Source organism: Lepidochelys kempii, chromosome 1 (assembly GCF_965140265.1).
Source record: "Lepidochelys kempii isolate rLepKem1 chromosome 1, rLepKem1.hap2, whole genome shotgun sequence".
NCBI classification, from domain to species: domain Eukaryota; kingdom Metazoa; phylum Chordata; order Testudines; family Cheloniidae; genus Lepidochelys; species Lepidochelys kempii.
The window spans coordinates 138,019,506-138,030,745 of record NC_133256.1 but is presented as its reverse complement, the minus strand read 5'-3'; the positions used below and the strand labels follow the sequence as shown (position 1 = coordinate 138,030,745).

Genomic DNA, 11,240 nt, shown 5'->3' with positions numbered 1-11,240 from the left:
CTCCAGCATGGACCAAACGGGAGGTACTGGATCTGATTGCTGTATGGGGAGACGAATCCGTGCTATCAGAACTCCGTTCCAAAAGACGAAATGCCAAAATATTTGAAAAAATCTCCAAGGACATGAAGGACAGAGGCTATAACAGGGACCTACAGCAGTGCCGAGTGAAACTTAAGGAGCTTAGGCAAGCCTACCAAAAAACCAAAGAGGCAAACGCCTGCTCGGGGTCAGAGCCCCAGACATGCCAATTCTATGATGAGCTGCATGCAATTCTAGGGGGTGTCCCTACCACTGCCCCACCCCTGTACGTGGACACCTGCAAGGGGGGAGTCTCACGCAACAGGGATGAGGATTTTGGGGATGAAGAAGATGAGGAGGAGGGGGAGGTTGAAGATAGCGCACAGCAAGCAAGCGGAGAAACTGTTCTCCCCGACAGCCAGGAACCGTTTATCACCCTGGATCCAATACCCTCCCAACCTGTGCTCCCAGACCTTGAAGGCGAAGAAGGCAGCTCTGGTGAGTCTACCTTTGTAAATATAATACACGGTTTAAAAGCAAGCGTGTTTAACGATTAATTTGCTCTGAAGACTTGGGATGCATTTGCGGCCAGTACAGCTACTGGAAAAGTCTGTTAACGTGTCTGGGGATAGAGTGGAAATCCTCCAGGGACATCTCCATGAAGCTGTCCTGGAGGTACTCCCAAAGCTTTGCAAAAGGTTTCTGGGGAGGGCAGCCTTATTGCCTCTGCCATGGTAGGACACTTTACCACGGCAGGCCAGTAGCATGTAGTCTGGAATCACTGCATAAGAAAGCATGGCTGCGTGTGGTCCCGGCGTTTGCTGGCATTCAAGCAACATCCATTCTTTATCTCTCTGTGTTATCCTCAGGAGAGTGATATCATTCATGGTGAAGCGATCATCCCAGAGAATTGGGTGTGCGTGTGTGTGGGGGGGGTTGTGCTGCACGTTAACCCGAAAACATCAGCCCCTCCTCTTAAGTGGCCAGTGTGACTTTTTCAATTTTAATCTCCCTTTTATTCCTCCCACAGCTGCAAATGTTTCAGTGCTGTCACTAGCATTTCCGTCCCAGAGGCTAGCGCAGATAAGAAGGTGAAAAAAAAATGCACTCGTGGTGAAATGTTCTCTGAGCTTATGCAGTCCACCCAAACTGAAAGAGCCCAGCAGAATGCGTGAAGGCAGACAATGGCAGAGTCCAGGAAAGCAAAAAATGAACATGAGGACAGGAGGAACGTGCAAGAGGATAGATGGCTACAGCAACAGAAGAGGTGGCGGCAGCACGATGAGAAGCGGCAGGAAGCAATGCTGAGGCTACTGGAGGATCAAACTGATAGGCTCTGGCATATGGTTGAGGTGCAGGAAAGATACAGACCACCCCTGCAGCCCCTGTGTAATCAACTGCCCTCCTCCCCAAGTTCCATAGCCTCCTCACCCAGATGCCCAAGAATGCGGGGGGGGCCCCCCTCCGGGCACCCAACCACTCCCCAGAGGACTGTCCAAGCAACAGAAGGCTGGCATTCAATAAGTTTTGAAGTGCAGTGTGGCCTTGTCCTTCCCTCCTCCCCTCATCCACCATCCCACCTGGTGCTTCCCTCCTCCCCCACCACTCCCGGGCTACCTTGGCAGTTATTCCCTTATTTGTGTGACAAATTAATAAAGAATGCATGAATCTGAAACAACAATGACTTTATTGCCTCTGCAAGCGGTGATCAAAGAGGGGAGGGGAGGGTGGTTGGCTTACAGGGAAGTAGAGTGAACCAAGGGAGCAGGTTTTCATCAAGGAGAAAAACAACTGTCACACCGTAGCCTGGCCAGTCATGAAACTGGTTTTCAAAGCTTCTCTGAAGCGCAGCGCGCCCTACTGTGCTCTTCTAACTGCCCTGGTGTCTGGCTGTGCATAATCAGCAGCCAGGCAATTTGCCTCAACTTCCCACCCCGCCATAAACATCTCCCTCTTACTCTCAAAGAGAGAGTGTGGAGCACACAGCAAGCAGTAATAACAATGGGAATATTGGTTTCACCGAGGTCTAACCGAGTCAGGAAACTGCGCCAGCGTGCTTTTAAACGTCCGAACGCACATTCTACCACCATTCTGCACTTGCTCAGCCTGTAGTTGAACAGCTCCTGACTACTGTCCAGGGTGCCTGTGTATGGCTTCATGAGCCAGGGTATTAAGGGGTAGGCTGGGTCCCCAAGCATAACTATAGGCATTTCAACATCCCCAACGGATATTTTCTGGTCTGGAAAGTAAGTCCCTTGCTACAGCTGTTCATACAGACCAGAGTTCCTGAAGATGCAAGCGTCATGTACCTTTCCCGGCCATCCCACGTTGATGCTTGCCACACCACTGAAAAGTACCCCTTTCGGTTTATGTACTGGCTGCCTTGGTAGTCCAGTCCCAAGATAGGGATATGAGTTCTGTCTATCGCCCCACCACAGTTAGGGAATCCCATTGCAGCAAAGCCATCCACTATGACCTGCACATTTCCCAGAGTCACTACCCTTGACAGCAGCAGCTCAGTGATTGTGTTGGCTACTTGGATCACAGCAGCCCACACAGTAGATTTGCCCACTCCAAATTGATTCCTGACTGACCGGTAGCTGTCTGGCGTTGCAAGCTTCCAAAGGGTTATTGCCACTCGCTTGTGAACTGTGAGGGCTGCTCTCATATTGGTATTCTTGTGCTTCAGGACAGGGGAAAGCAAGTCACAAAGTTCCATGAAAGTGCCCTTACGCATGCAAAAGTTTCGCAGCCACTGGGACTCATCCCAGACCTGCAACACTATGCGGTCCCACCAGCCTGTGCTTGTTTCACAGGCCCAGAATCGGCGTTGCATGTCATGAACTTGCCCCATTGCCACCAGGATGGCCAAATTGCCAGGGCCTGTGCTTTGAGAGAAGTCTGTGTCCATGTCCTCATCACTCTCGTCACCATGCTGCCATCGCCTCCTCACTGCTTTTGCAGGTTCTGGTTCTGCATATACTGCATGATAATGTTTGAGGTGTTTACACTGCTCATAACTGCTGCGGTGATCTGAGCGGGCTCCATGCTTGCCGTGGTATGGAGTCTGCAGGAGAGCAGAGTGGCAGCGGAAGCGGTTGTTCAATGACGATGGTTTGGAGACCTAGTGCACCGTCTGCTGCCAGGACACAACAGCTGAGCGGGCTGCACGCTTGCCATGGTATGGCGAGACAAGAGCAGCTGAGCAGAGTTGCAGCGGAAGCGGCCCTGCGAGACCACCAGGAGAGCAGAGTGGCAGCGGAAGCAGTGGCTGACGACCCACAAGGTGGATTCAAGAGAGCAGGAGCCCATGAGAGACAACATGGAGAAATTCGCTATGGAGACAAGAGCAGGAGAGCAGAGTGGCAGCGGAAGCGGTGGTTGGATGATGACCGTTAGCAGTCCTACTGCACCATCTGCTGAAAGCAATATGGCGCTCGCATGGAAAAAAGGCGTGAAACGATTGTCTGCCGTTGCTTTCACGGAAGGAGGGACGACTGACGATGACATGTACCCAAAACCATCTGTGACTATGTTTTTGCCCCATCAGGCATTGGGAGCTTAACCCAGAATTCCAATGGGCAGTGGAGACTGCGGGAACTGTGGGATAGCTACCCACAGTGCAACGCTCTGAAAGTCGACGCTAGCCTCGGTACTGTGGACGCACTCCGCCGACTTAATGCGCTTAGTGGGGACACACACAATCGACTGTATAAAATCGCTTTCTAAAAATCGACTTCTATAAATTCGACCTAATTTCGTAGTGTAGACATACCCATAGGGTCTGATCTACAAATGCTTATGCAAATGAGTAACCTAAAGCATGTAAGTAGTTTCCCTGACTCAATGAGCCTATTCATGAGTGTAAATTTACGCACATGTGTAAGTGTTTGAAGGATTGGGGCCATAATGCACAAGCTAAAAGGGAATATAATAAATCAAAGCTTGGCGAAATTTGATTTTTTATAATTTTGACAGATTATATCAATATTTATTTTTAAGCATTTTTTCCAATTTGTATCCATTTAGATTGGAAATTATGGGAAGTGCCTAACAATTATTTAATGACAGTAGATGTTGAGATTCAAAAAGTTAAAACTTAAAATACAAATTGTCAAAATCACGTCAAAATATACAAAGTAAATAGACTTAAATCAAACTTCAGTAAGTTCTCAAGTAGCATTTTTCTTACTTTGCCTATATGTACATTTTGATTATTATTGATGGAATATTTTTTCATTGTGAAATCAACATTTACCAATAAAAATCTAATCCTTCCAAGCCCAAATAAAACACATCCAACGGCTAAAAACAATGACCAAGACAGAAAAAAATAAAAATTAAATTATGATCTCACTGTCCTCTCCTGTGACTTAAATCTTTGTATTGGGATGTAGGTATCACAGTGTGTTACACTACAAATATGTGAGTGGCCAATATTTTAAGGCTGGCTGAATAATAAGACCATAATTTATCAAACTTTTATTTTAGTAGCAAATTACTCTGTTATTTTCCCCTCTTACTCACCTAGTTTCTAGAACTGAGAGAATAATTTATGAATATTCTTATTTCATTACATTCTTTGAATCAAACATCCACATATACAGGGTGCTGTGTTTTTTGATTATTTGCCCAGCTCTAGATAAAGCAAATTAAATAAAAACAATTATTGAGATTTTTGCTTTCCAAACAGAAAAACCCATCAGTGATTCAAACTGTAACAAACGTGCTTGAACTAACAACAAAATCATGCCAGCCTGTTTTTGGAAAGTAAAGAACAAACATTTCTAAAAATAAAGATAATGCAGGTAACAGCACTTGGCAAGTTCAAGTTTTCAAAAACCAAAACCTTCCTGTTCATGTTAGTAAATTAGAAAAATCCAGGAAAAGCATCTCTTTTTTTAAAGCTCTGTTCTGCTCTGTTTTTAATTGTCACTTTCAAATTCCTTACCTACTGTATTTTCCACCCGTCTGGTTGCTTCTCTAAATGTTGGCACGCAGAAATGCATTTTGTATCCTTGGCAAATTAGGTCAGATTTCTCTGATTTTTTTTATGTATTTTAAAACAGAAATTTCTGTGGTTTCATGGGAAATGATGATCTTGTAAGGGCAGAAGACGACCTTCTATTCCTCTACCAAGTTCAATTGACATTGAAAAATAGGGAACACAGGGTGAAAATTACACTACAGACGTGATGACTTAGTATGCCATACATACAGACTCCAGGAGGGAAACAGGGATAACTGCAGGAGATGAAAGTATAAAACATCATAAAAACCCCACACTGCTGCCTTAAAATGTTACAGGGCTGGAGGCAGAGGACATAGCTAGACAGCGAAAGAAGACCTCATGTATCATAATCTGACACCTTGGAGAAAAGGCTAGGGATATCTTTAAACACGCTCAAATACTGTTTTCTATGCTGAGTCGTGTGTGTCTCTATTATGTGGAAAATATTTCTGGCACTGCTTGAGGGTTCTGGCTTGTTAGCAACAGAGATGCAGAACTGTGAGAGTGGGAACTGCAAAGGGGAAAGAGGGGGAGGCGCTGTGTGTTTTTAAATTATGTTAAATGATAAAGTAGGGGTTGTATTTTTTTTTCATTCTTGTCTCTCTTGCTAGTGGGCAAGGGTGAATGACAAAACCTCCAAGGGCAGCTATAAAACTGATAAGAATCGTTTTCATTTCACAGCGTTGCCACCTCTCAATTTTATGCCAACTCTCTCAGCGCTTGCAGTCAGGGGATTATGGGAAAAATGTCAGCTTTCTTTTTTAAAAAGAAAAAGGATGCTTCTAGCCCTTCAGGTTGTGGAGAAAGGCTTGAAAATGTGACCCCTAAGGCTCCAAAAATACCAGAAGGCCAAGCAAAAGAACCCCAAATTTATTATTTTTACAATCTCATGATTTTGGAACGCCTGGGGTGGGGGCTCCTGTTGTTCCTGCTTGGCAAAGCGCTAAGCAGGGGCATGCATTGTAGCTATTCATGCGTGGGGTTGGGAAGGAAGGAAGAGGCAACCCCTCATCAAAAAAGAACCACAGGCTGGGGCAGAACAACAGACCAACTTTCATAACATCTGGCAGAAGCCAAGAGGACAGGGGAGGAGTAGAACAGTGGACATCACTCAACTCTACCTTAGCCCTGCAACAGCAGCTAGGAGTCAATGGAGCATCTAAATCAGTGTCTACGGAGAGTTCTCTGGCAGGAGTCCTGGCAGCAGCAGGGTTGGCCTTCTCTGCAGGGTTTTGGTTTTGGTCCTTGTTGGCAGTCTTCCCCCATCTTTTGCATCAGTCCCTGGCTAACAGGAGTCTGGTAAATTTTTTCAAGTCCTGCATTAGAGGTATGCTTAAATGCCCACTGAAGGCAACAGAAAGGGCCTGATCCAAAGCTCCCAAGTCTATCTGTGTATTTTCAATTCAAGACAGTACATCAAAGACAGCAGAGAGAAAGCAAGCTCTCATATACAGGTCTATTTAAGGGTTTAAACACTGGCCAGGTTTGCCAGAACTGGATAATGGCAGCAGCCCCCAAAATCAGAACTGCATGCACACAGATTTAGAACGGTGAAAAGGCACAATCTCAAATTCTGCAGTCCTTATAACATGATGTGCTCTGCCAACATTTTTCTCCTACGCACATTAACTGTAAAGCTGCTAGAAAACTAAACCTATGCTCTTCCTCTCCTTTACACACATGTGGAAAGATAGCTTGCTTATTTCTATGACAGTTTGTTCTTATGTACGTGAGCACAGCAGAGAATAGATGTAAAATGTATTCTCATATTTCACATCATCATATAAAACAACATGCGAACAATACATAGCCGTCTGACAAACATTGTTTGGGTTTACGATGTGATAGTAGAACTATCCACTGTATCTATCAAAAGTAGAACTGTCCACTGCACTGTTTATAATATTTTTCCCTTCTGACCTACAAGCCAATCCAACTAGACAATTGCCAATATCAGAATATTCACTTATAGAAATCAAAGGATTTATTGGGGCACTACAAGTAACAACTCCAGCAAACACATGCAGGACTAAATCTTCCTATAAACCTCCTGACCAGATACAATGATGTAATATCAAAACAAGACAGCAACTTAATCCTAAAATAAAGATACAGCACTACCTATCGGTGGAGGTGCGGTCTACACTAATCATTACATTTTATTTAAAATGTGTATATGTACTGTGAATGCAGAGTTGAAGAGATCCAGGAACCAAAGGAGAATTTTTTTAAAAGGACCATCTCCCCTTTAGACTGTACTCCTTGCTAAGGGATCCAAAATGTAATTGAAATTCGGAAGAGTAGCTCAGCTACTTTTTCCAACTTTAATGCTAATACTCATATATTTCTCTCTGCATAAAATTGGAGTGGGTTAAAAAAAAAGACTTCTGGGAGAAACCAAGACACTAGGACCTGCCACATGGACACTACACAATACCTCAACATCATAAATTTTATCAAGACTACCCATTACCAGAGATGAATTATCTGTACTTGCCAAGGGACTGAACTTCTCCCACAACACAAAACCTGATACTATACTAACATGTGGAGGACTAAAATAATTTTTTCTCCAACTCTACCACAAAAAATTCTTTCACAACAAAGATGACACCACCCACAATTACCACGTTCCCACTGACAAGTCATTAAAAAAAAAAGAATCACCTGACTAGACACCCTCCAACAGACAAAACCATTCAGTTGATCGTTACATTGATTACTTCAGGCAAAAAATAACTGACAGTAAAATCCATAACAAACATCACATCCACCTCCATCTCCATCTCTCCATCTTCACCTCCACCAAAGCTATACAGTCCCTGAAATCCAACCACCAGCTACTCATCAAACAGCAGACAAAGGAGGCGCCATCATAGTCCTCAACCATGACGACTGTGTCAATGAGACTAACGGACAACTCTCTGACACCACCTACTATAAAGACCTCAAAGAAGACCCCACACCACAATTCGCACAGGACTTTAAAGATATCATCTAATCCTTCCGCCAAACAACTCCAAGAGAAACTTTACAACATTATCTGTTAGGAACCTAGCCAGGAACCTTCTACATGTTTCCCAAGATACACAAAAAAGGGAACCCAGGCAGACCCATCACATCTGGCCATGGCACTCTTACTGAAGGACTATCTGGGCTCATAGAAAACATCTTAAAATCATTCACCACACAAAGGCCAGCTCCCTCCAGGATGCAACTGACTTCCTCCAGAAACGCTGTAACATTAACAACCTCCCTCAGATCATCATCCTTGCCATCATAGATGTCACCTCTCTATGCACCAACATCCTTCACAATAATGGCTTCACTGTCTGCTTCAAATATCTACAAGACAATGGACAACCCTCAGATATCCACACAAAACATATCGCTACACTCACCCATTACAACTTTACATTCCCCATATACCAATCTCTTCCTGACCCATCTCTAGAAAAAAATACTGGAAAAATGCACCACAAAACCAATGATATACCTAAAATACACTGATGATATTTTCATCCTCTCGACAAACGACCTAAACTCCGTCATAAATTTCCATCACAACTTCAACTACTGCCACCCACCCATCAAACTCTCTTTGGAATGCTCCCACACCAGCATCAATTTCCTAGACATCGTGATTAGCTTCAACAATGGAACACTACAGACATCTATATACAAGAAACCCACGGATCAGCACACCTACCTTCACAGATCCAGTCACCACCCCAGACACGCCAAGAAATCTGTTAGCTACAGCCAGGCACTCAGATAATTCAGAATATGTTATCTGGAAGAAAGTCCAGGATACACACCTTAAAACACTTAAAACAATCTGCACAAAACAAGGACATTCCACCAGAGAGGTAGATCAGATCATAGAACAGGCCACCCAAGTACCTGAGAGAACCTGCATCAAACAATTACAGCTCATACCTGCTGGGGGCCACATCTTGAAAAAAAATCTTTCATAAACCCCCTCTTCTGGCCTTCAAACAAACCCCCAACCTCACCAAGCTCGCCACAGACCAGGACACACCAATTCAAAGCAACACCAGATCCTGTCATCACAACAGATGCAAAACATGCAGACGTATCTCCACGGCTACAATGATCAACACCCCATACAATACACCTTTCAAGATCCATGGGTCCTACACGTGCCTCTCAGAACATGTGTTGTACCTCATCCAGTGCATCAAATGCCCCAACTGTGTGGGTGAAAACAGACAATCACTATGCTCTCAAATGAACTCACACAGAGAAATGATAACAGACAAAACACACTATCACTCCTAGGCAAACACTTTTCACAAAACAATCACTCTATATCTGACCTCTCAGTCCTCATCCTCAAAGGAAACCTGCACGACACCTTCTAAAGACGAGTATGGGAGCTTAAATCCATAACTTTGCTAAACACTAAACATCATGGACTCAATGGAGACACTGGTTTTATGTCTCATTAGAACAATCTATAACTCCTTAGTCTATTGACAGCAGAGATGTTAACTGCCCACCTCACCCTGAATGGTCTCTTGCACCATGTGTTAACTTCTTATGCTTAACAATCTGTTCCAACTTGTATTTAATTGTGACACTCTAAATACCATTCCCAGACTTGAACAGCTGTGTAGCTCAAAAGCTTGTCTTGTTCACCAACAGAAGTTGGTCCAATAAAAGATATTATCTCACCCACCATGTCTCTTTCATTAAATAACCCTTAAGATTTAATTTCATAGAATAATTTTTCAGTGTTCATGTCACAGATGGCCTATTTAATGTACATATTATAAAGCTGCAATTTAATACGAGTGAAATCTTAAAATTTCCTCTTACCATCTACCAAGCTTCAGTCCCAGAAACTGATTTGATTTCACTTACTGGTTTAATATTTAATTTATTTTTGTTTGTTTTAATGTAAAATAAAACTCACAGCACTGAAAATAGACCTAGGTTAAATACTGCTAGGTTCCCCCTGGGATGGTGATAGGAGTTAAGTGCATAGGACCATGCAATGATGTATGTTATTTTATAGGAAACTACATGTTAACTACATGGAAATCCCATTTAAAAGAGTGGTGATTAATTCTATCATGTCAGCACTTATGTGCCATGAGATGGAACCAAAGAATTTGTCTCTCTAAAGCCATTATCCTTCTAGTTTACCTGCTTGTATGCACCACATCTTGCTCCTTATCTCATTATTAATTATTTATAGAACATCCAAAGTGTGCTAGGCATTTTACAGAATAAATTTAAAGAGTGTCCTGCTGTGAAGTGTTTTGCTTAGAATCGTAGGCCTCAATCCTGCAATTTGAGAGTGCGTGGGCACACTAATCGGGCTCCGCACAGGCACAGCAATGCGTCTGCACAGTGTCAATTGTTGTGGTTAAGCTCTTTTGGGACAGGACTGCCTTTTCTGATTATGGACCAAGACTCCACTGTACAACCAGGTGTTACCCCAATACAACCAATAAAATGAAAGGATCCAAGGATCAAAACTGGTTAAAAGACAGGAAACAAAGGGTAGGAATAAATGGTCAGTTTTCAGAATGGAGAGAGAGGTAAACATTGGTGTCTCCCTAGGGGTCTGTACTGAGACCAGTCCTATTCAACATATTCATAAATGATCTGGAAAAAGGGGTAAACAGTGAGGTGGCAAAATTTGCAGATGATACAAAACTACTCAAGATAGTTAAGTCCCAAGCAGACTGTGAAGAGCTACAAAAGGGATCTCACAAAACTGGGTGACTGGGTAACAAAATGGCAGATGAAATTCAGTGTTGACAAATGCAAAGTAATGCACATTGGAAAACAATCCCAACTATACATATAAAATGATGGGGTCTAAATTAGCTGTTACCACTCAAGAAAGATCTTGGAGTCATTGTGGATAGTTCTCTGAAAACATCCACTCAATGTGTAGCAGCAGTCAAAAAAGCAAACAGAATGCTGGGAATGATTAAGAAAGGGATAGATAATAAGACAGAAAATATCATATTGCCTCTATATAAATCCATGGTATACCCACATCTTGAATACTGCGTGCAGATGTGGTCGCCCCATCTCAAAAAAAATATATTGGAATTGGAAAACATACAGAAAAGGGCAATAAAAATGATTAGGGGTATGGAACGGCTTCCGTATGAGGAGACATCAATAAGACTGGGACTTTTCAGCTTGGAAAAGAGATGACAAAGGGGGA

The 11,240-nt window shown here is 43.2% G+C and overlaps 1 protein-coding gene across 8 annotated transcripts in view; it reads right to left on the bottom strand.

Moving 5' to 3' along the window:
* Nucleotides 1-11,240, bottom strand: part of RAI2 (retinoic acid induced 2) — an 83,755-nt gene that overhangs the window by 23,745 nt on the left and 48,770 nt on the right. Inside the window, exon 1 of one of the 8 annotated variants that reach the window (XM_073356442.1) lies at nucleotides 4,970-5,115. The exons of the other annotated variants lie outside the window; for them this stretch is intronic. The gene's annotated coding sequence lies outside the window, so the exon portion shown is untranslated. Of the gene's footprint in view, nucleotides 1-4,969; nucleotides 5,116-11,240 lie in introns of those variants that run through there. 8 annotated transcript variants of the gene reach the window in all.